The 25,929-nt window shown below is 46.2% G+C and overlaps 1 pseudogene; it reads left to right on the top strand.

The window, feature by feature from the left end:
• Positions 1-25,929, top strand: part of LOC146770455 (omega-hydroxyceramide transacylase-like) — a 531,347-nt pseudogene that overhangs the window by 486,208 nt on the left and 19,210 nt on the right.

Genomic DNA, 25,929 nt, shown 5'->3' with positions numbered 1-25,929 from the left:
CTGAATGTTAATTGTTACAGAATTGTTATCTACTAAGAAAACGAAGATATCCAGGGCTGTCTCTTCTCTTTCCCAATCCCCTTTCCCCCGTTGACACTTCCCTGCTGAGAGTTATAAAATACTCACAGTGACGTTCCGATGGGGGTATTGGGAAATTAGCAACATTCTGCTCCTGTGTTTTTTGAAGACTATTAACGCACCTGACAGAGTGAAGTGCCCACGTTATCATTAACACCTGAGCAGAATGACGGAAGGCTTAGATCTAAAAAATTTGAGCGAAATACTTGGGAATATACAAAGGGATTTAGGAGCAGTTAGAGAAGAGAACCAAATTTTAAGACAAGAGATACTGAATATAAAGGGAAGGGACACCATTTCTGGAACGAGTGCAAAATCCACTACTTTTGAAACTCAAGGACCAAACATAAGTTCTAGCTCATTACCTTTGGGTACCACCCAAGTTGTACACTCCTTGTCTCCGGTAATTCCCCTCGCCCCTCCGGAGCGATTTAACGGAGACACCCAAAAGGCCCAGATTTTTCTGACTCAATGCTCCCTTCATTTCATGTGCCGTCCTGCGATTTTCACCGATGCTCAATCTCGGGTAGCGTTCATTCTATCTTATCTTAGTGGGGACGCTGCCTCCTGGTCGATGCCCTTAGTAACACAAGATGATCCAATCCTGTACAATCTCGAAGACTTTAAGAAAGAATTTCTTCGTATATTTGATAGGAGAAAGGCATCACAGGCTACGGATAATGAATTGCTAGAGCTTCGTCAAGGTAATAGAGAATTGGTAGCTTATCTGGCCCAATTCAACAAGTTGGTAGTGGAATTGAGTTGACCAGTAAGCAAAAGAGCAGCAGTGTTTTACATGGGCTTGAGAGATGAACTGAAAGATGCCCTGTCTCAGGTTCCAAATCGACCCACAGAGATCTCAGCATTAATAGATTTAGTTTTAGAGATTGATTTTCGTTTGAATGAAAGAAAAGGAGAAAAAAGGAGAGATTTTAAATCAAATGTCCCTCGGTTTGATCGAATCAAGTCGGATTCAACACGAACTGTTGAGCATACCACTGGAGAAGAGCCTATGCAGATAGGTGCCATTAGAGGCCCATTGTCTAAAGAGGAAAAAGAAAAAAGACGTCTGAATAAGCTATGCATGTACTGTGGAGGTAGTGGTCACTTTGTTAAGGCCTGCCTGGAGAGACCTAAAATCCAAAACAAGGAAAAGGAAAACTCTCAGCACCACCAGTAGTTGGGGTTGGACTGGTGGATGCAAGCAAAAACACAACTCCAATGGATCATCAATTGGCGAACACCTTACAAGTCTCCACACCTCACTTGACCCTAACCTTTACCTTGAAATTTCGAAAAGTGATCTTGAAAGAAATCGCAGTCATGATTGACTCCGGAGCAACAGGTAATTTTTGTGATCAAAAGTTTGCAGTTCGGATAGGTTTACTGGCAATCCAAAAGGATAAGAGTGAGAAAGTTAAAGCTGTTGACGGCTCTGACTTAACTTCAGGACCCATAACCAGCCACACTGAAACCTGTACAGATAATTACCAGGGAGGGTCATCAAGAAATATTGCAGTTTGACCTAATAGACGCTCCTCAATTTCAACTCATTTTAGGACTACCATGGCTCACAGAACACAATCCGTCAATTGATTGGTGGGCCAGGACCATAGCCTTGGATTCAGAATATTGTGCCAAACATTGTTTTACTGAGCCTGACACACTGTGAGAAATAAGTGTGGCGGCACAACTTTGTGACAATGGAAGAACAGTATGCGTTATCCAAACTGCTGAAATTCCCGAAAACCTTCAAGATTTCATGGATGTATTTGATGAAGCCAAAGCAGAAAGGTTACCACCCCACCGGCCTTATGACTGCAAGATTGACCTTGAACCGGGGGCGAATTTACCATGCAGTCGAGTTTATGCCCTCACAGAAAAAGAGAATCTCCATCTAAAGGAATACATAAAGAAAAATCTTGAAAACGGTTTTATTAGACCTTCCCAGTCACCTGTCTCCTATCCTCTCTTTTTCGTGCCCAAGAAGGGAGGAGATCTTCGAACTTGCATAGACTTTCGAGCAGTCAACAGAATAACGATAAAAAATCGTTACCCCTTACCACTTATCTCTGTATTGATTGATCAAGTTAAAGAAGCCAAGATTTACACCCGCCTTGATCTTCGAGGAGCCTATCACCTGATTAGAGAGCGAGAAGGTGATGAATGGAAAACGGCCTTCAGAACAAAATACGGTCTCTATGAATATGAGGTGATGCCGTACGGCCTGTGCAATGCGCCATCGGCATTTCAGTATTTCATAAATGATGTACTGAAGGACTTCATTGATCTATGTGTGATCGTCTACATAGATGATATCTTAATTTACTCAAAATCTGAAGCGGAACATCACAGACAAGTCTGAGCAGTATTACAACGTCTCAGAGAAAATTCCTTATATGTGAAGTTAGAAAAGTGTTTGTTTAGCACTAACACTGTAGAGTTCCTGGGATTCGTGTTATCGCCTTCTGGAAACACCATGGATGAACAAAAGGTGAAGGCAGTTGCGGACTGGCAATCTCCAACCACCATCAAAGAAGTCCAGAGCTTCATAGGCTTCGCTAATTTTTATAGGAGATTTATCCATTGTTTTTCTCAAAAGATTTTACCTTTAACCAGACTATTGAGAAAAGGAGTTCCTTTTAATTGGTCAGAGGAAGCCGAGCAAGCATTCACCTTATTAAAGAAAAGCTTCACGTCGGCACCAATTCTTCTCCATGCAGACCCCACAGAGCCTTTTTATCTAGAGACGGACGCCCCAGAATTTAGCATAGGAGGTATTTTATCTCAAAGGCACAAGAACACCGGCCAGCTGCATCCTGTAGCGTATCGCTCTCGTAAGCTTAATCCAGCAGAATGCAACTACACCATCACGGAAAAGGAGCTTTTAGCCATTAAGGATGATTTTAAAGAATGGAGACATTATCAGATGGGTGCTAAGCATACTGTGACGATATTTACTGACCACAGAAATCTGAAGTTTTTACGGTCTGCAAGAACTCTTACACCACGCCAACTTCGATGGTCACTCTGAATTCGATTTTGTCATCACATACAGGCCAGGTTCACAAAATGGGAAGGCAGACGTCTTGTCAAGATTGGATACTGATCATCAGAGTATCAGGGTCGAAAACCAGCAAATAATCCCAGCAGACAGAATCATTGGAACCATTTCCCTGGAACCTTTTGAAGATCAAATCCGAGAACACATGACTGCTGATCTTATCAACAACTGACCCATTACGAACTGTGCAGAATGGATTACCCTATCACAGACAGGCACTATTCCTACCCACCACAGACCTTCGAACTAAAGCCTTACGTGAATGTCATGATCATCCTTTAGCGGGTCATAAGGGTGTGCACAAGACAGAAGATTTAGTTAAACGTAGTTTTTGGTGGCCACGCATGACCAGTGACATTCGACAATATGTTTTGGGTTGTGAGATTTGCATTCGGGGAAAATCAGACAGACAAGCACCAAAAGGCCTTTTACAGCCTTTACCAATTCCCCCATATCCCTGGCACACAGTGTCTTTAGACTTAATTGTCGATCTACCATCCTCTCATGGCTTTGACACTATCCTAGTCTGTGTGGACACCTTCAGTAAAATGACACATTTTGTACCTATTAAAGGCACACCAACATCACTACAATTATCACAGTTCTTTAACCAACATGTAATTCGCCTTCATGGCATTCCTAAGGTGTTAATCACTGACAGGGGTTCCCAATTCCTATCTCGATTTTGGAAAGCTTACATAAAAGGTTTGGGCATAGACCACCACTATTCCACTAGTTTCCATCCCGAAATGGATGGACAAACTGAACGCACAAATCAAGAGCTAGAACAATATCTTCGGCTTTATTTACTTGATAAGGAAGCTGATTGGCCTGACTATTTGTGGTCTGCTGAGTTTGCTCACAATAATGCTCAAAATGTTTCCACTGGGTACTCCCCTTTTTTCATAACCTCTGGCAGGCATCCTAACTCACACATTCATTTGAATGACATTGAAGTCCCTGTAGTTCAGGATTTTGCCCAACGCTTAGTTAAAATCCATCAATCTGCTACACAAAATTTGACTGCCGCTAAGGCGTCTTATAAACGTTGTGCTGATCGGAAGAGACGACCAACGCCCATCCTTCATGTGGGAGACCGCGTTTGGTTGTCTACAAAGAATTTACGCCTCAAGGGCACTCGTAAGTTCCAACCACGATTCATGGGTCCATACCCTATTGAAAAAATCATAAATCCAGTCACTTATCGCCTGACACTACCCGCTACTACTAAAATTCACCGGTTATTCATGTCTCCCTACTGAAAAAGGTGCAATCAGCTTTACGACAAACATCTCCCCCTGCTCCCATACTTGTTGACGGAGAACCTGAATATGAGGTAAAGAGAGTTTTGGACTAAAAATTGAGTCATAATCACCTTCTGTATCTCATTGATTGGAAAGGTTTTGGACCTGAAGAGCGATCCTGGGAGAAAAGCTCGGATGTCCACGCCCCACGTTTGATTCAGGCTTTTCACGCCAAGTATCCTAATAAACCCCGCTTGGAGGAAACCCCGTTTAGAGGGGGTACTGTCAGGGTTCACGAGAGGTTTCCTCCGCGTAATTCTGAACCCACTACTGTCAATGCCATGTCCTCTGTTCAACCTAGTAAGGGAATTCATGGGGCTCCCAGTTGGCGTATTTGTTGGCGCTGCTGGATTTCTAATATGGCCGCTGACGCATTCATGGGTCAGCATTCTAGTCTTCACTGAATTTTAACGAAGCAGGTGAAGCGCGCCTGTCAACGTTCTCGAGCGCACTTCACCAGAGAATTTATCGGGACAACACTTACCTCACCATCGTGGAAGCTAGGGTAGGTCGCGTCGAGGATTTTCGTCGCGTTAAACTTCGACGGTCACCATACTCTTTCAGGTTAGTGAATCTAGAGTAGTGTCTCTGAAAATACGGCGCATGCGTTAAGATTAGCGTAACCGGGGAAAAAACTCTTTCTGACTGGAAAGTGAGGAAGGTCAGAACACTACCTCTTAGAAAAGCTTAGCGAGCTGTTCTTATGCTTTGTTGAGTATTCAAAACTCCGCAGAAAAAAGACACTCTTAGAGATATCTTAGTTTAAACATGAACAACGCGAACCGTCCTCGCGTCCGTCTTTGTTTAATACCGTCTTCCAGTTTGAGTAGGAAGAATAGTGTACTCAACTCTTAGCCTAAGCAGCGTCCGAGTCTTCTAGCATAGTGACCAAGTAGAGTCCAAGTTTTATAAGGGTTCCTAGTGACTTCTAGATTAGTCAGAACGAGAGTCTTCATACGTCTCAGTTTAGTTTTATTGTTGACCTTTTTCTGGATAAGGAAAGTTCTACGAAGTATATACACTGCGCTCAAGGCTAAAGAACGAAACCGCGATACCTTCCTTGACACCTGTAAGAAAAGAAGAAGAGAGGGTTAGCGAGAGCCAGAGCGAATCAGTTGCTATACACTCGTGCAACTGAGAAATAAAGAAGAGAGGTTTGGCCCTGAATGCCTCCTGGTAAGACAAGCTAATTTATTAAACTAAATACAGTAAGTTAAGGTATTAAAGGACTAAAGTAGTGACTGAATGTTAATTGTTACAGAATTGTTATCTACTAAGAAAACGAAGATATCCAGGGCTGTCTCTTCTCTTTCCCAATCCCCTTTCCCCCGTTGACACTTACCTGCTGAGAGTTATAAAAATCTCACAGTGACGTTCCGATGGGGGCATTGGGAAATTAGCAACATTCTGCTCCCGTGTTTTTTGAAGACTATTAACGCACCTGACAGACACGCAGGGCAACAAAAGTGTTGCAGCGATGCAGATGCGTTGAAGTTCTTGGTGCAAAAGAAATAAAGACAGGATCTTCCAGATGCGTTACGCTTCTCCGATGTTGCGAGAAGGCTCGACTCGATGCGTCAGCTACAGCTGCGTCACCTTTGGCAAGATGCGACGGCAGCGGTCTTGGCAGCGGCACTCTTCTCCGACGTTGCGAGACGCTTCCGCTCGATGCAATGCTACAGCGGCGTCACCCCTTCTGCGAGATGCGACGGCAGCGGCTCCGACGGCGGCACGCTTCTCCGTGGATGCGAGGCGCTTTTCTGGATGCGGTGCAATGCGACAACTGCAATGGCGACACGCTTCCTCCTCGATACAAGACTCTCCTTGCGATGCAATGCGACAGCTACGATGGCGACACGCTTCTTCGGCGTTGCGAGACACTTCCGGAATGATGCGAGACGCTTCCGCTCAATGCGATGCTGCAGCGGCGACACTCTCTGCGAGATGCGACGGCAACAGCTCCGACTGCGGCACGCTTCTCTTCCTGGCGTCGCGCTTCCAGCTCCTTGCAACACGCAGTCCCTCAGAAGGCCCAACAACAGCAGCAGGCACTTCCAAAAGACTTTGGGGAGCTGGGGATGAAGTCCACTGGTCCTGGGACTTCGTTCAGGGGGCAAGCTCAGTTCAAGCTCTTTGAGATCTTTAAGCACAAGTTGAAATAAAAGTCTTTGTAGTCTTTTCTCCTCTCCTTCAGCAGCAAGGCAACCACTGCAGGCCAATCCCCCAGGTCAGGGACAGTTACTCCTCCTACAGCTTTCCCAGTTCCTTCTCTTCTGGCAGAGGATCTTCTTGTTTCAGCAGGATCTGATCTAATTTCTTGGGAGCAGGGCTGCTTCGTTTATGCAGCAATTCTTTTGTTCTTTGTCACCAGGGGGCCTGGGCCTGGCTCACTCCGGTTTTGGAGCACTTTGTTGTGGTGACTCTGCTCTTTCCTTTCAGCAGCAGGGCAGAGATATCAGCCGCTCCACCGGGGGCGGAGCCGGCATTGTGGTGGCAGAGCACAGGTCTATTCAGAGTCAAGGTGTACTCCTCCCACCCCATCCTGGTGTAATCTCTCTACCCACCACCTGGCAGCCAGCCTGTCTCCTGGAATTCCCCAGCCCTGCTCCCCACTGAAACTAGGCAGCACACACACACACACAGCAGAGGCGGACTGAAATGGCCAGGTCAGTAAATATTAAATTTCTAAAAGTAGTATTTACAAACACAGGATATTAAAATAAACTTTACTAAAAGAAGTATTTTATTATTCTGAGTTCAGGCATACTAAACTTGACTTTCTACCATGCTCTCTGAGTCCACTGGGATAACGGCGTGTAGTAATTCCAGCAGCCCATTCTGGCCTATGGAGAGCAGGTAGCCTTCAATAGTGAAAAACGAAAATGACTGTAATTCACTATTAGAACATGCCACACGCACCAGGGCATGTCCTACCTTATACCTACAATGCAACCCGCCCTTGGGCCTACTATAGGGGTGTCTGATATGAAGAAAAGAGATGGTTTAGGGACTGGCAAGTGGGTGCACTTGCCCAGTCAGCATGACAGTACCAGACTGCATGCAGGCTCTGCAATGGCAAACCTTAGACACACTTTTACAGGCTGCTTCTGTGGGTGGCACAACCATTGCTGCAAGCCCACCAGCAGTATTTGGATTACCAGCCCTGGGCACTCCTGTTGCACTGCACTAGGGTCTGACAAGTAAACCAAACCAACCAATCATGGAATCACTAATTCATACATCAATTTACAATAGGGAGCACTTGCACTGTGGCACTGGACAGCAGTGGCACAGTGCCCAAAGCATCTAACACCAGCAAAAACACATGAGGCAACAGCAAAAAATGGAAGGGAGACCCACACCAAGGTGCCAGGTCTAACAGCCCCGAACAAGCGGCTCCACTATCTATGCACTCAAGCACAGTATGCACACTACTGGGTTTCTCCCCCGGACTTTACCCCCACATAGCTATTGAACATGAAGCTGCACATCCAATTCCACTCAGAGCCCTAATCCCACATGATATTAAGGCTAATAGGTTAACAGAAATCTCCACTATACAGTGCACTACTAAGGCGTGGAAGCAACTAAGCCAAAGAGCAGGCAAAACCCCTCTGCACGCAAAGGTATTACCGCTGACTCATCACCCAGCAATATCAGTCACGTCGAAACCCAACGCGTTAAATTTACTCGCAAAGGCAAAACTGTTGACAATGGGGGACCTGTTCCCGGATGGACAGTTTATTAAATGGGCAGCTGTGACTCAAAGAGGACACGGCTCTCTGCCGCTGCCCTTCATGTACCTGTGGCTTCACACCTCTATCCGTAGCTCATATTCAGAATTTCAGGAGAAACCCCCAGCATGGTCAGTGCTGCAGATGCTTCAGACCACCCCAAATAGACAGAATTTAGATACTAAGCTCTATCACACATCGCAATCCAACAAGGTCCAGCCCAGAAATCCCCCTAGGGACAAATGGAACGAGGTCCTAGATACACTCCTTACACATGCTGAATGAACTTTCAGCTGTACACAAACAGGGGAGGTTACCTCAAATGGGAACATGCGCATTATTAATTTTAAATACCTCCATCAAACGTATTACACACCACTCCGACTCAAGAAATATGTTCTTCAGGAAGACGACAATTGCTGCAGATGTGGCTCCCCGGGGGCAGACTTTCTACACCTTGCATGGAGCTGCCCCCAATATTACAATTCTGGGAACAAGTAACACATGTCCTCACTGGAGTGGTGGCAGAGCCTGTACACTGTACCCCTAAGGTTTGCCTACTAGGATATGTGAAAACATTGAAACCAGCTTACCGTAAGCTCGTAGTGGTCAGTCTGCTACTGGCTATGAGAGGGGTTGCAAAACACTAGCGATAGTATGCCTACCCTAAGTTGGAGGGGTGGTATAGAGATATTGCATACTGCAGAGACCAATGGAGCCATATATGCGGAGGAACTGCCTTATGCGTTGAGACCAAAGGACTATTGGGCTCCAATGACAGAGTATCTGCTTGAACGGCGGGATAGTCCCCCGATTGCATCTAACTACTATTTTATTTATTTATTTATGTTGACATTTATAGAGTGCACAGCTACCTCCAACGGAGGTGTCCCGGCGCTAAGGCAGTCGACTGAAAAGGAAGAGATGTGCGTGCACTTCACAGGTGATGGGTGGAGAGGGGTGGTGTTGGTGCTCTCAATTTAGTGTGCTCGACCCGGACTGTATTTGTTTTCTAATAGCAATCAGCTTTTTACAGTGTAAGTATTTTACCAGCCAGTATTAGTGCACCCACTCATAATGAGAACCTGTTACCTACTCTCCCTTACTTCTGTCAGAAGTTGTTGTGTTAGTTTATTGTTTTCAGAGCACTTCTTTTGTACCTCTCTTCTGATGACTGCGGACAAGTGGCTTAGCCAAGTCCACACTCGAACTTGAGAATGCAGATGTATTGTTTTTTAACGCAATGCGTTGCAGCAACCAAAGTTAGGGTGCTGTGTTCTGCTAGGAGGATAGAGCTTCAGAGAGGCACATATACTAAGATATGAAGCTGCTGATTTCTTCCTTCACATTGGGGCACAAACAGGCTTGCACTACAGTGCAGAGGTGTGTGTGAGGTCTAGCACTGTTGTTGTTATTGGAAGAGTGCCCTTTCAGCATCCAATGCAATGGTTAACGTAACTTTAAAACTTTTCACCCGTTGGATTTTTACTGCACACTGCAGCTCAGCTGCAATGTTAGAAAAGACAGGAGAAATGAAATCATTTACAGATGAAAACATATCTCCTTGTGAACACTTGCCTCAAGTAGGCTGCCAAGTATTAGTGGAGGCAAGTTGTGGAGGTTTATTCCAGGACATAGAAGCACCACCGGTTACAAGTCTTCCAGCTCCGGTAGGCTCCAGACAACTGTCCCCCCCCTTGGCTCACAGGCTCGGTTAGATGCTCTATTCTAGGACATCATGATCTGGCCTTGGACCAAGGCATTCAAGAGTAAACAAAACATGCACATGACAAGTATGGCATGTGCATGCAAACAAGCACGAGAAGAACAAAGCATGCGCATGCGACACACCTGCCCCCTTTAATGAAAAAAATGAAAGGCAAGAAAGAGAAAATAAAATGAAAATAAAAGTAATACATAAAAAAACAAATTATTTTACAAGTTTGTTTTTGATGAGAGAAACAAAGTCAGACATCCATCCAGGTTTTTTCGAGGACGTTTGCTCAACAGCTCAGTACATTCCTTATTACAGGGTACATTGCTAATACCTGGAACAATACTGGAAGTTTCAACAAAGTCTTCATCACAAAAAAATGATCTTGTGACCCTGAATTATTTGTATTATCGATGTTTTGCTTGTTTCCCTCAGACATAGAACCATCATTTCTGATATACATTTTTGTCAGCTTTGAGAAGAGCTGTTCTGCTCAAATTCCATACTTTGCCATTAGATAGTCCCACAGAGTTTTTTAGTACCTCTTTGATCTCGAAAGGACCTATGTATTGGCTCTCTCCCTTTTTTACCCTCCAAGGTTTCTTTATCTTTACCAACACGCCACCATTAACAATGGGATCACGTTTGGACCCTTTCCTTTTGTCAAAATATTCTTTATTAATGGCATGAGTTCTTGCAATTCTTTCTTTGACAGCTTCTAAATCTAAGTTAGAGGATGAAGATGGGGCCAACCACGATGGGTTGCACTTGGTCCTAGGTAACCTACCTCTCATAGCTTCAAAGGGAGAACAACCAGTCATTTCATTGATGGTGGTTATGTACATCCTGATGGTTTTAAAGATCTGCAACTCCCATTTGTTACTGTCAGCGCCTGCAATTTGTATGGCGCTTTTGAGAAATCTATTGAATCTCTCAATGACACCGTTGCCACTGGGATTGTATAAGGGCATGGTACAGTGACTGATTACCATCCCTTTTGAAATAGTTTTTAGCCTTATTGGATAAAAACTGAAAGCCATTATCGATGATTAGGCGCACAGGTAAACCTTCCTCTGTGAAGGTCTCATCCAAAAAGGTTAAGACCGCATCAGTGTCAACCTACTCTACCAATTTTGACAACAGGCCATTTTGAGAAAATGTCAATAGTAGCGATAATGAATTTAGAACTAGGTCCGACAGGACCCATGGCGATGGTGTTCCATGGATTGTCAGGAATAGTATGGTCTCCAATGTTATGTTTGAGAGTTTTGAGGGACTTATCTGAGTTAGCACATGTGATGCAATTTCTAACCACATGTTCAACAAAAATGTCCACACCTGGCCACCAAAATCTTCTCTTAACAGTTTGTTTAGTTCTCACAATGCCACTGTGACCCTCATGATCATGTAGAACGATGCTGTGTCTTAAATTGCTAGGTGGGATAGCTCTGTCACCCCTTCTGATCACTCCTTCCATGCAGGATAACTCGTCTCTTACTTCCCATTAACACTTAAGATCGGAATCAATGGTATTCTTGTTGGGATAACCACACAAGATGTATCTTTTAACCTTTTTCATCACTTCATCTTTTGAAAACTCTTCACACCAAGCAGACTTGTCAATGGGCATAGTGTCTTCGTCATGCATTAACTCAATCTGAAATTCATTCCATTCATTGATGGTATCTTCCTTGATAGGTAAAGGCATCCTGGACAGGAAATCAGCAGTGACATTTTCCTTGCTAATGACATACAGAATAGTGTAGACGAAATCTTGAAGCCTCATTGACATGTGAGCTATGCAAGCAGATGCTTTAAGCATGCCTTCCGTGGTCAACAAGCGCACTAAAGGTTTGTGATCACTTCTTATCAAGCATTCTTTGCCCCAGACAAAGACTCTAAAGTGTTCCAAAGCCCAAACACATGCTAATGTTTCTCTGTCAATAGTAGAGTATTTCTCTTCTGCAGGCGTTAGTGCTCTGGATGCATGTGCAATGATGAATTCCTTACCTGATTCAGATTTTTGTGCCAGCACAGCACCTAAACCCTTAGAGCTGGCATCTGTGGTTATGATACATGTGAGTGAAGGGTCAAAACCACACAGAGCAGTAGCATCACAAATGGCTTTTTTAACATCTAGAAACTCTTTTTCGCACTCATCTGACCACACAAACTTGTTCTTGTTCTTCACTAATTGTCTAATATTAAATGTACGACAAGAAAAGTGTGGAACATATTTAGAATACATTCTGTCAATCCTAGGAAGGATCTGACATCATCTTTAGATTGAGGATGTGGCACAGATCGTATAGCTTCTACTAAATCAGTTTTGGGTTTTATTCCTTCTTCACAAAGTTCATGCCCTAGGTAGGTGACAGTTCGTACAGCAAATTTACATTTTGAAAGTTTGATAGTTAAACCGTGATCACTGAGCACATTCAGGATGTTTTCTAAGGCTAAGTTATGCTCTTGATCACTGCACCAAATACCAGGATGTCAATCTGAAAACATACAGCATTTTTACATTTGCTCAATAGATCTTGCATGACACGCTGGAAAATAGCTGCCGTGGAGGCTAGACCGAAAGGCATCCTGTTGTATCTGAAACAGCCAAATGGTGTGATGAATGCCGTCAGGTCTTTGCTTTTCTCATGCAACTCAATTTGGTGGTAGGCCGCAGACAGCTCGATAGTAGAAACAATTGTGACCCCCCCACAACGGTAGCTAACATTTCTGAGATACAGGGTAAGGGGAATTGATCCACTACAATATTGTTATTAAGATGGCGCAAGTCTATGCAGAGCCTAATTTTGCCGTTGGCACGTCTGGCTACTAAGATGGGTCAAACCCATTCAGAGGATTCAATCCTTTCAATGATGCCCTCACTAACTAGAGCATCTGTTTGAAATTAACAAATTTACCAATTTCAGTTCTGAAAACTTCTCGGAATTTTTTTAACATGAGATCCCCTCTACCATTTTGGTCATTGATAACCATGACGGACTCAGAACTATTAGGGCTAAGGATGATGTCAAGTTTCCCTTGTTCAAACCAACTAAGGACTGAGGGCCCTTTCTTACAATGGCGGTTATTAAATCTGAAAATTAAGGTTCTAAAAACAATAATTTCAGTCTTCTCACCAGAATAGACCTCAGGATTTATGTCAGAAATTTCTAAATCATTCCCTAAACTTTTGACAAATTGCGATTTCCACACATCCTCATTCACAATTGAATAAGGCGAACCTGAGTCTGCATACATTTTAATTTCTACTCCACCAATAATCATGTTGCAAACAGGTTTTTCCTTATAAGGGTGTTGTCAATGTTGAGAATAGCAGGGCTAGTATCCTTAATATTAAGTACAAAGGAACTACTGTTAGGCTGTTCGTCATCGCTACCCTCACTTTAGTTAATGCATATGACCTTGTTATTGTTACCATTTTTGCATACCTTTGCAAAATGACCAGTGACACTGCAGTTAGCACACTTATGCTTAATGGCTGGACATAATTTGTAATTAGCAAGATGTGACTTGCTATTGCACCTATAGCACCTCCAATTTTCTTTATTGTCATCAGCGAATTTCCCATTACTGGGATTAAATTGTTTTTTCTTTCTAGACTCTTCACTCTTATTAGTGTATTTTCCACTCACTTTAGCAATAGTTTCATGACTACTATTGCTTGCATCACCTTTAACTTGTTTAGCGCTCGTGCATGACAATTCAGATTTCCTCACATTAGCTCAAATACTTTCAAGATTATAGTCCCCATTAATCCAAAGTCTCTCTTGAATGGTGGAATTATTGACATGCATAACGACTTAGTCTGTAATAAGGTCCTCCTGCAGAGTACCAAACTTACAATCAAGAGACAATGTCTTAAGAGCGGATACATAACTGTCAACTGATTCATCTGTGTGCTGTTTCCTTTGGAAAAACTTATATCTAGAAATACCGATGCACACTTTTGGAGAGAAGTAGCGATCAAAATCAGATATAGCTTTTTCAAAAACATTTCTATCACCTTCACTCTCCATTCTTGGCAATTGATTAAATGCCTTAAGTCCTTCAGGATCCAAGGAGTGTAAAAATATGCCTTTTTTCACATGCTTTCATCTTACCATTAACATCTAAAGTTTCTATATAATTCAACAAATATGCTTTCCATTCCTACCAAGTCATGCAAGGTGAACTACCTGCTGCCCAAAAACATTGCGGAGGAGCTAGCGTATAACCTTGGGCACACATTTTGGAAATGAAAGAGGTGATGGGAGAGATATGGAGGAAAAGAAAAAGAAGCAAGGGAAACAAATATTGATGAGGATACTAAAATAAGTCTGGTAAATATTGTATGTAAACAAGCACGAGAAGAACAAAGCATGCACATGCAACATAGGCATTACTTTTTGGCACAAAGACCTGTCTACCAATTATAGTAGATACAGTTTTGAATCAGAAACCATGGGTGGTAGTGTAGGAACACACATGGACCACCCATTAGAAGCTCCCTTGATGCAAAGCAGGGAAAAGTGCTATTTGTGTTGCTTTTAGTGGGACTTTTCATTTCAGTGCAAAAAAAGGTTTGCGCTGGAAAGCAAATACTTTATGAAGACTTTGCGCTGGTTTCTGTCACTTTGCTTGACTTTGTACTAAAATTCTTGATAAATCTGCCTTCAAGTCTGTTGCCAAGATCAAGAACACATCATTGAAAACAGTGAGCTGTGCCCCCCTGTTCAGAATTTCCGGAGGAACCCCCAGCATGGTTAGTGATGCAGATGCTTCTGACCACCCCAACTAGACAGAACTTAGTTACTATGCTCTATAAGACATAACAATCCAACAAGGTCCAGCTCAGAAATCCCCCTAGGGACAAATGGAAGGAGGTCCTAGATACACCCCTTACACATGCAGAATGGATGTTCTGCTGTATACAAACAGGGGAGCTTACCTCAAATGGAAACTTGTGCATTATTCATTTTAAATACATCCATCAATACTGAGAACTCCTCTCCTTCAGACTCCATGACCAACATTGTACATACCAAAACCTAAGGTTTCTCATAGCCTGTTCTTTCAGCAGCAACAGGGTACACAAACTTGCCTGTGGATATACCAAATGTTCTGTGTCACACCTTGCAGGATCCCATTTCTGTTTCTTTGTTTGTGTCCCTGATGCTTTAGCACCAAAAACTTCATACACTTAATTGCAACGTAGCATGACGGCCCTAAAAATAAGGGCTAGAGTTAAACTTGGAAAAAACGAAAGCAGTACAGCTGGTTGACTCAACTAACAAGAAGCCCTCATGGTTCCTAGAAAGGAAAAAAGTCGAAGTAGTCAATACATACAAATACCTGGGATTTAACGTGGAGCACCAAATGAAAGCTGAACAACATTCAGAAGCAATGCAAGCAAAAGCTCAATCCCTAACCTATGGCTTTAAATTATTAAAAAAGAAACAGTAATGCGCGCACAACTAATGCCAATAGTGACTTACGGCATGGAAACGCTGAAAGGTCGAGAAGTAGAAATCTTAAATAAAATACAAACGAGATTATATAAACCTGTGTTCAATATCCTAAAATCAGCCTCCCCAGGCCAAGTGCTCTTAGAGTTTGGATTGTTCAACCAAATATATCAATGTAAAGGCGCATTCATAAAACTATGCCGGAGACTCAGCGCATCTGAAAGTGGATCAATCAACAATTTGTGTTAGCAGGAAATTTAGGAGCAAGAACAGAAAAATAAACAAGCATTGGCAAAGCCAATAGGTCTCGCCTTTGGAACCTTAAGTGTTTAGACAGAGCTATTGACTTTGCTAATGTGTTTAAAGCTGTGTTTTAGAGTAGTGGGGCTTGTGTGCAGCAGGTTGCAAAGTTGTAATACAAAACCCGTTATAAGCATTTTTGTAACCTTGCCCATAATTGATATGAGATTATGTATAATTGAACGACCTTATTAAAAAAGGATTTAATATAAAAAATGTTTAGTGTATGATTGAACAATGCACACTCGTCCGCGGCATAAGGAGAGCCAGCCCATCGCTCTCAGTAGTTAGAGAGGGAAGGGACACACACTCTACATCAAGCTAACGAAACGCCATTCACAAACTCTAGTTAGATCCTACCCTTCGCATATTGCATATTCTGCAGAGGAAACACTGCGTGCACCATGCGGCTCTCACAATGCAGTGCACATAAGGCAGATGGCGCACACTAAACTTTATATACTACTGCAGCACATCCTGGCCATGTATTTTACTCGGCACACGACGTAAACCGATGTCAGTACTCCAGCTGAACTTTATGAAAATCATGCTGTACACAAGATGCATACAGCACACTCTGCGCATAGCACTTGCAGCATACATAAACTAGAGAGGAAAACAAACTTCCCCCGACCCCTGCAAAAAACATAAGGAACGATGATGTAGTCATGCCAAATTAACTACCAATCCGAGAGCTATTGGTGATGTTAATGTCCATATCTTTTACCCATGTGTTAGGGAGTGGAGTGGATGTTTGTGGTGAAGAGTGGAATTATGTGGGTTGGATTTGAGTTGTTTATTAAGAAATTGTGTGGCATGAATTGAGTGGTGTATAAGCCCCAGTCACAAGCTGACAGCGCGCAGACTCCACAGCAATGTAAAGACCTGTTGGAGAGGGCAGAGGGCGCATTTAAAAGAGAAGACATCACCTTTGCTGGAGAGGGAAAGTGTCCGGAAGCTGTGAGCATTGAAAGTTCGCATAACGGGAGGGCGGTGGAGGATGGGTGGCAGCTGCAAGGGTGTGGAGTACTATTCGTCAATGCACAAGGCACAGGACAAGAGTGAGTGTGGCAAGGGCACACGGTGGGCCGGGATGTTGTTGGGTGCAGGGTGCAGGCTGGCAGGAGAAGCTGGAAACCGAGTGTCCTGCAGGCTCACCTGAAAGAAAGCGTGTGAACTACTGTTCTGCTCTTGAGAGCAGGCGCTAGCTATTTCATCGTCTCCACTGGGCTGCTGAGGGGGACTCTTTCCGTACTTGTTGTTAGACTTTTTTGTGACAACCGGTAGTGAGGAAAGACGTGGATATGGGGGGGGGGGGGGGGGGGACAAAAGAAATGAGGAAGCACACAATGTGTACTTGTGCGGGAGACTTGCTTATTGCACTAAGCGGGGGTTATTGTTGCTGGTTGCTGTGTTTCTTTTTTAATTGAAACTGCCTTTGATGACCGACTCTGATAGGTATGCGTTGCGGCCGTGAAGAAGGATGAAGCGACACACATAGAAGTAGAGGCAGGCAAACAACAATAAACTTCACAGGACCAATTGATAAAAAAAAGAAAATGGTGCAGCAAACACACGAGAAGTAAAGCTAACAATAAGGGGACATGTGACGGGGACAGTTGCTCCCAAAGTCAAAACTCATTTAAAGGCGGGACAATCAGCAGCCTTTAACAAACGAAAACAAGCGGCCTTCTGGCCGCGACAGTGATCGCGATTGCGATGAAACATCAAAGAGGCCGCGAAAGTGAAAGTAATCGCGGTCAAGCGCGGCGTGCGCGCCCGCGCACATGCACTGTAGCTCTAGGCTGGCCTGGTAGCACTTTTTGGAGCCCTCTCAATAAGTCTCGCCAGACCAGCGCATTCATGATTTTAACATCCGTTTTTAAATAATTATTTAAAGATTTTATTGGTACGTTCCTTTATAGGAAAACAATTTGACAAAACATGCTGGAACAATGTGTTAGATAGAAAGTAAAGTAATTGTTCATGATACTTAATGAGTTACAGTGTAATGGTTTTAATTGACTAAACAATTAAATAAATATTACTATCATACACAAAAATAAACTTTCATTCTAAAATCTCAGGTTTGAGCTTTTGTGATTCTGCTCCAGCTGCCCTATGATGAGTGAACCATGACCATAATATTCCTCACATGGTTAAAGGGCTAATGTTTGTCAGGGTACCTGTGGACTTGTGCGTGCTTTGCTTGAAAACATCTAAATGGATCACCTAGAACCACAAAGTCATTCTCCGGGCATGCCTGATAATAAGCTACTAGATCGCTTTCCACTCCTGTGCATAATTTAAGTACATTTCAGAAAATTACTGATAATTGTGAAGCTAATAACCTTCACTTCCTGTTAACATCGTGTAGGACCGGGGGTCACCAGGCCCTCTGGGGGTAACGTGACTCGAGCAGGTAGGCACCCAAAGGCTTACGTGTAAAGTGACCATACAGCACACACATCCACTGAGACAGGAAACGCACGCAATAATTGACACCACAACCGTAGGTTGAACAAAACCAATCAGTTTTATCTAGATCAACATTAGGATCAAAAGCATTTCACCAGGAATAGATTGGGCAGTTCATTAACACATCAACCTGGTATGGAATCAAAGTGCGGCACCTGGCGATCCTGGAAAGCGTCAAACACAGCCTTTACGCAGAACGCGGTACATAGCAATGCATTAGCGCTTCAAAACTTGGCATATGAACATAGCGCTGCACATAGCACTTCATTAGCGCTTCCAAACATGGCAGTTAAGCATTAAACAGTACCAGTCAATACAGCGCTAAACTGGGCATTTCAGTAGAGCATTAATCATTGCATTTCCCTAAAGCGTTACACATGGCAATAATTCCCCCAGCGCTAAATATGGCATGGAACCCAAGCGCTACACATCTAATTGGTCAAAGCGCTACACCTCTCATTTATCAAAGCGCTCCATCGGGGCATTAAGCTTGGTATTCACCTAGGGCATACCCTAGGCTCCCCCAGGCGGTCGCTCCTCCCGTAGGCCTAATGAGGGCCTGTAACAGTCAGGGGTGAACAGCTTCTCCCACCGTAGCAGTGTGGGGCGCTGTCTCGATGTCCCCCGAAGTACTTGGCGCGGAGCGCAGTCACTAAGCCCCTCAGAGGGCGAGAGGGGGGCGATGGCAAGGGTTCTGGGCTGCGCAAGAGCCTTCGGGTCCCTTCGGTAGCTTCCCCCAGGGGAGGGGCGAACTCGGGGCCTCCTCCTCCTTCTGCCCTCCTCCCCGGGGGTTACCTGGTTGTCGGGTCTCCTCCTGGCTCTGGCAGTCGGTGTCTTCCCGGCGGGAGGGCTCGCTGCTCCTGGAGCCTCTCCCGCTGTGGATGCCGGCTCTCCGGCGATGTCGGGGGATTTGACGGTGCCCCGGGCGGGAGACGGAACTTCGCGGGGCCACCGGCGCCTCCGGTGGCCTCGCACGCCGGTCTCTTCTTGGCGGGAGGGCTCCCGGCTCCTGGAGCCTCTCCTGCCAGTCGCGTGCGCTGCCCGGCGGTATCTGGGCCGAAGGCTGCCCGGGATTGCATGAATTCCTCCACTGGAGGTCAGGGCCCGTCACGCCCGCAGCCGCCGATGTCAGCGCGGCCTGCAGGGGCGCGGCCCACTCAGCGAATCGCGAAGCGGCGGGGGCGGCGCTTGGCAGACCGCCCCCGTCAGGTGACAGGAGCCGTGGGCTTCAGGTCTACGCGGCCTCGGCAAGACGTCCCGGCCTAACGAGGCCTTCCCTGCTTTCCGGCGGCCTTCTCCGCCCTGGGGGCTGCGTGACCTCGGCTGCGACGGCAGCGACGGGGCCCCGGGCTTCTCCGCGGGCTCCGGTGATGGCAGGGGACAATCTCACGGCGGTGAGCTATTTCTTTTTGGGTTCCCCGACGGGGGTGGCAGAAATTAAGGGCTGGCGTGTAGCTGGGGGGGAAGCGATTCGTTCAGCGCCCACTTTCTCTCACAGTGACGCCCCAGCTCGGGGCAGGTAGGTGGAGAGGTGGCAGGCCACACGTCAGGAGCAGAACAAGCTAGAGGGGGGCCGGCAGCTGGGATTGCAGCACTCACCAGCAGAGCACAGTCCAGTAAAATGTAGTGCCCACCGAATATAGCGCTCTCCTTCCGCCGGGACTGCAGTCAGGGTCCCACGAGGCGCTTGCTGGTTCCTGCGCCCTTGGTTGAGTGTCTCTTGAGGGGGGGAAGTTGAGTTGGTGGCTGACGGCACACTAAGTAGTCTCTGCAGGTCGTCCCTGGGTTCTCTTCCTTCTGGGCCAGATCAGTGGGTTAGTTCAGGATCCCTCACTCAACTTAAAAGGCAGCGCCTAAGCCCTGTCACTTCCAGTGGCATAGGTCCCTGGCTAAACCCTACCGCCTACAACTCCTGCGGAGGTTCCTACAGGTCAGCATCGCCCCAACTATAGTTTTCCCTCACCCTGTGGACAGTAGAGGGGTGTAGGTAAGCTCAGGGACCAGCACACAGGCCCATGTGGCGGTAACCCCTAGCAGCAGGTCCCCTCTCTCTCAGGTCCACCCTCTGCCTGAGCACATGGCAGCCCAGCTCCGCCCTTTATATGCCCCTCACCCCACCTACCAGACAGTGCCAGAAGCTTCTAGAAGCGTCTGGGGAAACTGGTTCTAACTGGCCTAGGGGGAGGGGTAGAGCACCCTGGGTGCCAGGTTTCCCTCCAAATGCTGGGGTTGCTGGGAAATAACAACTAGACTGGTAACCCAGCTCAGTCAGACGGGGCAACCACACAGCTATGTTATGTTATGTTACATACATTTGTAATGCGCACTGCTGCCCCAGCAAAGGGGCGTCCAGGCGCACGGCAGGTAAAAATGCAACACCACAAGCAACACAACAGAAAAGAGGAAAGAGAATTTATTAAAACAAAAAGGTTTTTAAGGCCTTGCGAAAAACTAAAAGATCATCAAGCAGGCGCAACTCTACAGGAAGGGAGTTCCAGAACTCGGCTGCTCTGACCCGAAAAGAACGGCCACCAGCCCGACACAACCTGTATCGGGGAATCACAGTGAGTGCCTGACCCAAGGATCTCAGGGGCCGAGCAGGCACATACCAGGACAAAAGATCCGCAAGAATAGAAGGGCCTACCCCCCTCAAAATCTTGAACGCCATGCACAGCACTTTAAACTGAATTCTGGCCCGGATAGGCAGCCAGTGCAGTGATCTCAATGTGCTGGAGGCAGAACAAGAACGGGGTAGGCCAACAATAGCTCTCGCTGCAGAGTTCTGAACACGTTGGAGGCGGGTGACCTCAGCCACATTGGACCCTACCAGAAGAGAGCTGGCATAGTCCAGGCGAGATAACACTGTCGCCTGGACAATCAGCTGCCTGGTGCGATGGTCAAAGAACTTCAAAACAGGGCGAAGCGACCGTAAGATACCAAAGCAACAGGCCGCGATTTTCTTCGTGTGGCCAACGTAGCTGAGGGAGGGGTCCATCCATACTCCTAGGTTCTTTAATTCCGTAACCGGAAGGGGGGCCGGCCCCAGCTCCACAGGCCACCACCTGTCCCCCCATAGCTCCGATCTCTTACCTACGATCATGATCTCTGTTTTCTTAGCGTTGAGCTGGAGACAGTTGTTCCTCATCCAGCTCGCCACCGCCCCAAGTCCACTCTGAAACCTGGGGGCATCCCGGTCGGCATCCCCGCTGATCGTAACCGCTAGCTGAGTGTCGTCAGCATATGAGACCATAGTCATGCCCCATTGCTTGACGACCTCAGCCAGCGGTCTCACGTAGAGATTGAACAACGTGGGGCTCAGCGAGGATCCTTGCGGCACCCCCTGCTTCAAAGGATGGAATTGGGACTGGAACGGTGGAATGGCAACGCTAAAGAAACGATCGTCTAGAAAAGACCGGAACCACTGGAGGGCAGGTCCACCCAGCCCAATCTCCTCCAGGCGATGCAACAGGATAGGATGCGAAACAGTATCAAACGCGGCGCTCAAGTCCAGTAAGACGAGCGCTGCTGTCTGTCCCGCATCCATCACCGTGCGAAGATGTTCAGCCATGGAGAGGAGGGCGGTCTCCGTGCTGTGTCCAGCACGGAACCCATTCTGGGTGGGATCCAAGATGTTAGCATGGATAAGGTGGGCAGAAAGAACTTTGTTGACATGGGCCTCCAACACTTTAGTCGGCCACGGAAGTAAGGAGATGGGCCTATAGTTTTCAGGTTTCTCTGGATCCAGGGACGGCTTCTTCAAGATGGGAGAAACCACTGCCCGCTTCCAGCTAGCGGGTACCGTGCTTGATTCCAACGAGATGTTAATCAGGGAGTGAACCACGGCCCGTCCCACAAACGACTGCTCTCTAAAAAGAGTCGCAGTGAGGGGATCAGCGGGGGACCCTGATTTGACCTGCAGGGCCAGGAGGTCAAACCCCTCTGATGTCAGCGGGGGCAGCACGTGCAAGGTGGTACCACCATAGATATTGATCGGAGGCTCTGCCGGAGGCCCTGTACAAGGGAACGTCCGATAGATGTTTTCGACCTTTTCCAGGAAAAATCGAGCAAGAGCCTCACAGTGAGAGGTGGAACCAGTCGTCGTGATACAGGCACGCTTTGCCAAAAGGTCCTTCATCACTTTAAAGATGGTTTTAGAGGGGTTGGAGCTGTTGCCAAATTCAGTAGCGTAGTAAGCTGCCCGAGCTTGGCAAACAGCCCGATGGTAAGCTTTGACGGAGGCGAGATAAAAAGCTTTCCTCCCGCTATCGCACGCCTTCCGCCAAGCCCTCTCTGCTCGCCTACACCCACCCTTGAGAGTACGTAAGGCACCATCGTACCACGGACTAGAGTCCCTGGAGCTGACTTTACAAGCGGCAATAGGGATAAGGGCGTCAAGCGCCTTGGAGATCCAGGAGCAGAACTTCTCGTAACCTGAATCAACCAGCATCGCAGGTTCTAGAGGCTCCTCGGCGAGGACACGATGTAAGTCCTCCAGCCGTAATTTACTCCATTGCCGCCTTGTAACCAGCTTTGCCGGGGGAACAATAACCATTCCTGGCAAAGGGGTGCAGATGGTAACCAAAGAGTGGTCCGTCCAGCCAAGAGGTGTAACGGCGGAGACAACCGCGTCTGCCAAATTGGTGAAAAAAGGATCTAAGGTATGGCCGCCTGAATGGGTAGACTGACGAACCATTTGCACCAGTTGAAGGGCCTCCAGGTCGGCAAGAATACCGCTAACCGAGGGGGAGGTAGGGTTCTCAAGATGTAAGTTGAGGTCGCCCAAAATCGAGAAATTAGAACAACCTACCACCAAGGAACTAACCACGTCGGGGAAGGCCGCTCTAAACGCCACATCACTCCCAGGGGGGCGATAAACCACCATCCCCGAGAGTGTAAAATGTGGGGTGACCGAGATCTTAAACACCGCACTTTCACATCCCGGAATGGTCAGACCAGACCAGCTGCCAGTGAGGCCAGGTCGCAAGGCCAGCGCAATACCCCCTCCCCTAGTAGATCGGTTATCCATTTTAAAAGTTTTCGGTGTAAATGGGAAAACTCAGTCTGCGTACATCTTTGAACAGTATTCAATATTTGCATTTACATAACTTGCGATTTAAAAAAATTCAGGGACAAGGGCCAAGTCCAACACATCGTCTGCTTCATTTTGCCTCAATAGGAGACATTTATAAAGGACAAAAATTAACAATGCTTCCGCCTGTGCTTTCTCAGTTTCTCTGGATGTCTTCTGAGTGTGGTGCAAACGACAACAGTAATAACCGAGATTCACTCAGTAGGATGGTGCGTGATTCCATCTCCTGGTTTGGCCAAAGGTGTAATAGCGCAGCTGGCACACAGACTTATTCCTAACAATAAACATAGAGCGGGTTTTGAATCTGCTCCTTTCAACCGTTGGCTTTCTCTCACTCACCTCTTTCAACCTTGCCAATCGTGACTTTGCTCTGTCCAGTGAAGTAAACATCTCTCATCTAATGATATTGGCTATTTAGGCAAGGCTTTGTACCTCCACGCAGTGCTTGCATTTGAACTGCACGAGGAACTACTTGACAGCTATAGCCCTCCCTGTCTTGTCCTGCTGGCGCCCGCCTGTCTTCATCTGATGTGATAACTCTGCATGCCTTAGGACGTTAAACCTCAACCTGTTGGCTTTTCCAATTCTTTTTTTATCAGCTTTTCACCAGTATTTATTAATCCTATTGTACAGATGCAATGGAAAACACACTTCTTTGGTTTTACAAGTCACAGCATTGCCTTTATTTCGAACTCCTCCCTGCCTGGCCCCCTACAATATAAGTTGATGATAATGTTCTCTTCTGCCATCCCTCTATCAGGAGATGAAGGTAGACAAATTGGGGAACAAGACTGGGAGCTGGAGAGACTCCTATTTATGAGGGCTTGGTGGAAAAGCAAGGCTTGGGTCAAGGGTTTGTAACAAAGAGGAGTGTAACACATGGGCAAGGACTTGTGAAGCAGATCTAGTAGGGAAAAGGGGGGGTTGGGGGGGAGTCAGAGATTATGCAGCCATGTATGGGAATAGGAACGGACAATCAATCAATCAAATAGGATTTGGAAAACTCTGCTTATCACCCCTGAGGGTATTCAGGGGCTGGGGGCGGAGGGTGCTGCTGCTAAATTTGTCAAAGAGCCAGGTCTTTCTTGAACTCTTGTAGGGTGGGTGATGTGTGGAGGTGGAGGGGGAGGTCGTGCCAGGACTTGGCTGCCAGGTGTGAGAAGGGTCAGCCACCGCTCTTGCTTCAGTAGATGCGGAGGGTGTGTGCCAGGAAGAGAGGCGAGGAGCGCAGTTTCTGGGTGGGTTTGTAGAAGTTCACCCTGGGGTGGAGGTAGGCTGGACCCTTGTTATGAACAACTTTGTAGGCGTGGGGGAGTAATTTGGACTGGCAACGTTTGCTGACGGGGAGCTATGTAGGACTTTGAGGTGTGGGGAGATGTGGGTCCTCCTCAGGAGGTTGAGGATGAGCCCAGCTCCTGTGCTCTGGATGGTTTAGAGTCTGTTAAGAAGTTGAGTTGTGATTCTCACGTAGAGGGAGTTGCTGTAGCCCAGGCGGCTGGTGATGAGGACCTGGGTGACTGTGTGTCTGATGTTGAAGAAGAGCTATTTGAAGATTTTTCTGAGGAGGCGCAGGGTGAGAAAGCAGGAGGTTGAGACAGCATTTATCTGCTTCCTTCATTGCGAGCTTGCTGTCGAATTTTATTCCAAGGTTTCTTGCATGATCTGTGGCTGTGGGTGCCAGGCCGAGTTCTGTGGGCCACTAGGAGTCGTCCCACAAGGATTTATTGTTTCCAAAGATGAGTATTTATGTTTTCTCTGTGTTGAGTTTGAGGCATCTACGGTACATCCAGCTTGCAATGCTGGTCATGCACCTGTGGAATTCGGATTTGGTGTTATTCGGGTCTGAGGAGAGTGAGAGGATGAGCAGAGTGTCATCTGCATAGGAGATTAAGTTCATGCCGTGGGATCTGACCAAGGTAGCCAGAGGTGCCATGTAAGTGTTGGAACTGTGATGGAGGTTGGTGGCCAGTGAAAGGTCAGGATAGTGTGATGGCGTGCAAGGGGAAGGTGGAGAGATGTGAGACGGAGATGCATGGATGAATGGCATTCTTATAGATCTTCCCCATGCTTGTCTTTCAAACATAGAATTGTGCTGGGTTGTCAATGCGGCCCATTCATTAGGTCCCTTTAGACTGCTGTAAGTCTGCTGCATGAAATACACACCAAACGATACATAGTTACCCGACATGTATCGTTGTATGTTGATTTTTTAAATAAATGTTGTATGTTACATTCCGCAATAACTTTTCTGTCCACAGGCCCTGATTTGTAGTTGCTTTGTTCCTGTCTATTGTGGATTCATTCCTCCATCATTTCGAGACGTGGTGAGTGTCTTTTTAAATGAATTTTTCAGTCAAAGCTACTGTTGACATTCTAGGTTCATCTCACTGTATGCATGTTTGGACTTGGAAGTCAAGAATGATCGGCTCTTAAAGGCGCTCTAACCAGACGTGTTTCGGACTTAGCAGTGACACCAAAGTATCTGCTCTTAGAGGTGCTCTAATCAGATGCGATTATCTTGTCATTTGAGAACGCCCCTAATTGTTTTCCATGAAAAATATTGAGCAATGTTAAAAGGAATTACCGGTAACTCCATTAGTCCGAATGCATACTGCTTTGTTGTTATCACTACATATGAGAGATTTATCTCTCCCAGGCACGTCTCCACTCTGAAATTCGTAAAGAATAAGTAAGAACAAA

This window comes from Triturus cristatus, unplaced genomic scaffold, assembly GCF_964204655.1.
Source record: "Triturus cristatus unplaced genomic scaffold, aTriCri1.1 SCAFFOLD_105, whole genome shotgun sequence".
NCBI lineage: Eukaryota > Metazoa > Chordata > Amphibia > Caudata > Salamandridae > Triturus > Triturus cristatus.
The sequence above is the reverse complement of the archived record's forward strand: the minus strand, read 5'-3'. Positions and strand labels throughout refer to the sequence as shown.